Raw genomic sequence first — 6,698 nt, 5'->3', positions numbered from 1 at the left:
CAGCCTCTGATGAAACAGAACTGTGTCTGAGATAGTCTTTGTCAAGAAATATGCCACACTTTTCACATCATGTTGCTATGCCAGGCTTCTGACTTTATCCCTTAAAATATAAAGAAATTCACAACTTCAATAAATACACAACTTGCACAAGTCTTGCTGATTTCTTCTTAAATAAATAAACTAACATTTTGGTGGTGAGCTAAAAAGAATTCTCTAGTAAAATCACACATACACATAAACCCAGAAGGTGTAACCTCAAGGCATGTTCCAGGTTGCCAACCTTTGTGTGGCCAACACATGTGCCCTGAGGGGGTACTCTTGTGTTGGCATATAGGTGGTACGTGGATCGTCACCTGTGTGTAATTAAACGTAGCCTCAGGTCCCGTTTTGTTTTTCTTCATTGTGCATTTGACTAAGGACAAGGGTGTGTTCTCTGACTCACCTGTTGCAGCACACACGCACACACATCATCAGACGGGTGTGGTCTCGTCTGATGGGCTTCCACTGCCAATCAATAACTTAACTATGGCAGTTGGTCAATCACTGTTGCTCTAGGCTGTACTGTACTTTTCCGAGGGTTTTATTCTACATTTACATTACATTTAGTCATTTAGCAGACACTCTTATCCAGAGTGACTTACAGTAAGTACAGGGACATTCTCCCTGAGGCAAGTAGGGGGAAGTGCCTTGCCCAAGGACACAACGTCATTTGGCACGGCCGGGAATCGAAGCAGCTTTGGAGAGTGTGTTGGGGACATTAGGGACAGTGCGGGGTAAAGCTCAGAGGGTGTTACCAATGGACCGTGGAGAAGAGGGGTTCCAATGGTCCTTGGTGACTGGGCAGCATGCAGTATAGCCTTGAGTGGGCCCACAGATTACTGATTGCAAATATTTAAGGAATTGTTGATCACTTGTATATGTCTATACTTGTATGGATGTCACATAACTTTCTTCAGCTCAACCAAGATAAAACAGAGATATTAGTTATTGGTGAAAAAAACAAAACAAAAGAGAAAGACTATCTGCACATTTAAAAACACTGGCACTTAACACCAAGTGCCAGGGCCCCGTTCGTCGTAAGGGTTGAAGCTAAGTTAATCAATTGTCCCTTTAGCCCGTTAACATTAGCGAGATGAGTGAGAACAGCAAATATCGGTTCGTCAACGGCTGATCCGCATCCAAATCATGTGGTTAATTTCAATCAGGCTAAACTTATCAGGGAAATTGCACGTGCACGTCCTACTTCAAAAGGCAGGAAAGGTCGATCACCAAAACCGTGATTTTCTAACGGTATGATAGCGGAAAAGACGAAAGAGAGAGCGGTGATAGGCTATTCTCGCCATCCGAGCAAACTATTATAATGAGTCTGTCTCTACGAAGACAATAAGCATATTATCATGGCTAAGTCAAACACTGCCGCTGCCAGAGCAAGACAAGCAGCAAAAAATTGCCGATAAGCTATAAATGCGAAAGTTCTGGGGAAATGTATAGGCTCATCTTAAGTGCCTCATTACCCCAATCAGATCACATTTCTTTAAATGTGCCTGCTGGCAGTAGGCTTAATGGAAATTAATAATCGAATGAGATCTTGCAAGCGAAAATAATGATCTCAACTCTTTCAGAATAAGTAGGCTAGATAAAAACAAGGCCAAAGAGTATCTAATTGATACGAATTCATAGACACTTATGAGGATATATGTAGGCTACTGAGCTTATATCATGTACTATATATGTGTATATGCATGTAGGCCTATGTGTAAATCCCTCTTTGATTTCATTGACTGGGACATGGCCAGGGAATATGATGAATTGATTCATCAGCTGTAAGCGCCAAGTACACTTTTCTTACAGCAACGCATGCTGCGGCTTTGCCAATGTTTTCTGCATCGCCTATACTGTATAAAAATTTAGCCTATACCTGACGCAAAAAAACTCAAGGCTATGCAGAGTCTGAAGCACAGTTAAAGTTTATTGTCAATTTCTTTACATGTCAAGACATAAAAAGGAATCGATGACTTTTCCCACTCTCCCACAGTGAAACATATAAAAAGCACAGGCACAACAGATAAGACAAGACATTTCGTAAAACATAGCGTTACATATTCACATACAGCAGCATAAGCTCATAATAAAGCATAAAGCTTGCTGCGGCGTGTGATATTTGCAATGTACGGCCCGAGAAGGTCTTGCAAATAAATGAGTCCTGTCCGCTAAATCGATATCGCTCAAACAAGAACTCATCCGTGTGAAATAAAGGATCTTGGCAATCGCGAAGAACTCTATTGGTATGGAAAGCTAATCGAACTAAAATATAGCTCCTTGGTCAACTGGGTCTCTCAAAAAGGGAGCTGCCATGTTATTTTCCGGGGGTGTGGCAAGCTTATCCAGCTACACTTACGTTAGCCTGCTCTGGAGCAGGTTAGTGCTAATTGATATGTTACTATGGTGATTTATCGAAAGTTGCTTCCACGAACCAAAAAGAGGGGCGTTTTTTATCTTAGCCTGAAAATTAGCTCGCTAAACCGCTTAGCAAGCTACGACGAATACCCCCCTGGTTTGAAACCTAGGGTTAATTTTGAAACTCATATAAACTCATCTAAAAAATATAACTATGTTATATAAAAAATCTGATATTCCGATATATCGGCCGATATATCGGCGGAATAGTGCCATCTGGTGGACAAACTATGCAACACCAACACTCATAACATGGTTGAAAGGTGTTTTGTCAGTAAAAAATATGTATAATTATATATTCATTTATCGGCCATTATAAATGCCGATACTGCTAGTTTGGAAAATGCCTAATATTGGCCGATAATATCGGCCCGCCGATAAATCGGTCGGGCTCTAATGAATATACATCTCTTTGGTGGATTCAGAATACAGGTGGTCCTCGCCACGGAGGAGCTAATCTGGAGTGATTAGTGCCAGGTGTCTCCTTCACCTCCAGGGTCCTTGTGCTCGCAGGGTTAGTGGAGTGGGGGCTTGGTTGAGCACTGGCGCGGCGCAGACACCACCCATACCACTGTGTGGAGAGTAAAAAACTTTTTATATCTACTTTCAATATGCTTCCAGTTCAGATTATATATGGTGTATCCTGGTGCATCACTATGCAACACAGATCACATTGCTGCAGACAAAACCTCTTTGTGCTTACTGAAAATGTTACTTTTTGTCCTGCTTCTGCTTTGCAGACCAGTTGAAAGACCATAAGAAGAGCAAGTTCTACAGCTTTTCATTGCATTAAAAAGTATTTTCTTTTGTTCTCTTCAAATTCATAGTCATAACTCTCAAACAAGTCCAAATGATTAGTCAAATTTATAGCCATATTGTAACCTTGTTTAATCCGGTTTAGAAAAATCCAGACATTTTTCTTTATTGATCTTTTCTTTATTCAAATGAAACTCTGAGTTGTATTTTGAGAAGATGGTTACCATATGAAACAATATTGTATTTAGCTTATGGTAAGCAATTCTTCCTTCAGCTCAAGATGGTAAAGCAAAGTTCAGCCCTGTCAGCTAAGCTGTTCACCAGAGAGGTCATATCTGGACATATTCATAGCAGTGGACTCCTGATGACAACTCACCATTTCACATGGACCCTGAAGGTGTCAGTGGGTCATCCTGAGGTGAGATGGTCAGTGAGATAGAAGACATTACAACTAGCGAGCTTTCAACAGTATAGTCGGCTAAAATGTGGCCAAAGATGTGGTTGAACACAGACTTTTGGAAGGTCAGAAATGCGGGGGGAAAGTATGTGTGTGTGTGTGTGTGTGTGGGGGGAGGTGCTTATGTCTGTGTGTTGACTGCTGCACACCAGTGACCAATCCCACAGTAGTACATGATGCGTTTTGTCATGTCCCTGGGCTGGACCTGCCCTTTTCGTTTTCTGTCTGTTCTTTGTCTGTCTGTCCCTTTTGTTTTCAATTACAGTCAGGGTCCAGCATTCCTGTCCACACACTCCATCTACCCTGTTAACTAATCACATCTGCGGCCCATCGGCGCATCAACTCAACTCATCCGTCCGACTCCGTCCGTCTGTCCGTAACGGAGTCGGAGTAGTATAATTCGGCCTTTATACTACTCCGTTTTCACGGAGACGGACACAGAGAACGCCCTCTCCGATGTGGAACGCCCTCTCCGAGCCTCTCGGAGAGCTCTACGTGCACCTCCTGATAAAGACCGAATTATACTTCTCCGACTCCGTTAAGGCCGAATTATACTTCTCCGTTTCCGTTACGGACAGACGGACGGACGGAGTCGGACGGATTGGTTGAATTTATAGTACTCCGAAGGCTGTGGGTGCTGAAAACACTTCACTGCCAGAAGAGTAGGTGGCGCTGCACTGCGATGCTAGCTAGGTTATCGAAAAGTCGGAGCAAATTTACAAATGAGCCGTTTCATCAATAAAATAAGCACATTTTTAGCAACTACACTGCCCATTTCTCGTCACATTTTAATTCAGATGCTGATTTGCATGTACTGTTTAGCTGAAATATGAATTGTAAACTTACAGCAATGGCGGTCAAAGGATTATGTTCCGTCTTGTTGGTCACGGCAACCCCGCCCCCGCCCCTGACGCAAGCGGTTCTTAATACGGACCAATCACAGCCAAGGGGTATCCGTAAAATGACGGACGGACAGATAGTCAGGAAAATCAGGAGGTGCATGTAGAGCTCTCCGAGGGGCTCGGAGAGGGCACGGAGAGGGAGTTCCTCATCGGAGAGGGCGTTCCCTGTGTCCGTCTCCGTAAAAACGGAGAAGTATAAATTGGCCTTTACGGACAGACGGACGGACGGAGTCGGACGGATTGGTTGAATTTATAGTACTCCGAAGGCTGTGGGTGCTGAAAACAATTCACTGCCAGAAGAGTAGGGGGCGCTGCACTGCGATGCTAGCTAGGTTATCGAAAAGTCAGAGCAAAATTACAAATTAGCCATTTCATCAATAAAATAAGCACATTTTCAGCAACTACACTGCCCATTTCTCGTCACATTTTAATTCAGATGCTGATTTACGTAATGTTTAGCTGAAATATGAATTGTAAACTTACAGCAATGGCGGTCAAAGGATTCTGTTCGTCTTGTTGGTCACGGCAACCCCGCCCCCGCCCCTGATGCAAGCGGTTCTTAATACGGACCAATCACAGCCACGGGGTATGTGACGAGAAATGGGCAGTGTAGTTGCTGAAAATGTGCTTATTTTATTGATGAAACGGCTAATTTGTCAATTTGCTCCGACTTTACGATAACCTAGCTAGCATCGCAGTGCAGCGCCACTTATTCTTTTCTGGCAGTGAATTGTTTTCAGCACCCACAGCCTTCGGAGTATTATAAATTTAATGAATCCGTCCAACTACGTCCGTCTGTCTGTCTGTAACGGAGTCGGAGTAGTATAAATCGGCCTTTAGGAGCTATTTACTACCCCTAACTTTTCACAGATTTAGCAGCTGGTTCTTTATTTTTAAGAGTTTCTCCTGAATCAGCAAGTTAGGAGCTACTTTTAGGCTTAAGATGTTTTGTGAATATGGCCACTGATCAATTTTAATTTAATTTAATATATTATTACTGACAAAAAGCCATAAATCACATGCAAAACTAGAGAGGGTACAATTTCTGGGGAAATTGTAGGGTGTGCTTGCTTGCATCGGTTGCACAGGGGTCCGTTTTTGAATGACATTTTTACAACTGATATTTCTGTATATTTTATATAAAAATGCATACTTATTTATAAAGATTACATAGATTTAAAAGCATTTTTTTTTGCTGCTCATTTACAACTGAAAATACGAGTGAAGTGTAGAATGAAATAGATGTCTTCTCATTTCCCCTGCAAGAGGCTGCCTCATCATTGAATCAAAACGAATAAATTTGGCAGACCGGTGTAAAAATTGACCTAATCTCTATGACTAAAACGTCCTTTTAAGTTTTCCCTTCTCGTGATATTTTCAGGCATTTAGCCTACTCATATTGCATTTATTCATTAATAAAGAACCCCCTTTGAAGATTATTCTACGACGTTACCGGCAGTAGAAGATGGAATCGCGATTCAAACATTACCATCTGCTAACTGAAAAATGCCCCCAAAAACGTAAATAAGCTTGACATTTATTTAGTGGAAAATCGCTCATTCATAAAAAACTCACTGGTAGCGATCATTGTCAGTAACAACGCAAAATGCGATATAGCCCTGTGTGGAGAAGCTGCCCCCGTAAATTGTACTACTACTGTACAGTACTAGACTACTGCTGTGTTCCTCTTGGTAGCGATTGCGTTGGTTGAATTGGATTTAACGTTCCGTTGTACGGTTTAGGCTGAAATAAATTATTTTCATGAACAGATTGACAAAGTTTAGGCTGTGGCAATGAAGTTCAGGTTAGTAGTTAGACTTTTGATTTAAGTAAGGGGAGTGCCGAACATGTTCTGTCGCCATTTGACTTCCTAAACAGCTGTGTAGATGTTTTTGTAGTGTCTCGCGTAGGCTACAACGTTGCAGTGAGCTACACTAGTTTGAAACCACAGGGAATGATAATTTCACCCACAAATCGTTTACTTGTAATCTAATGTCATAATAAATCCTACAACGAAAATGTATTTGTGAGGAATGTTTATTTTAACGATTGAAAACAGATGCATCATAGACCACTGTAGTATGTGTTGCCCGGGCAACAGAGGCTAATGTCGTGATGCTAATACT

This window comes from Osmerus eperlanus, chromosome 1 (assembly GCF_963692335.1).
Source record: "Osmerus eperlanus chromosome 1, fOsmEpe2.1, whole genome shotgun sequence".
Classification (NCBI taxonomy): domain Eukaryota; kingdom Metazoa; phylum Chordata; class Actinopteri; order Osmeriformes; family Osmeridae; genus Osmerus; species Osmerus eperlanus.
Note: the sequence above shows the minus strand (reverse complement) of the source record.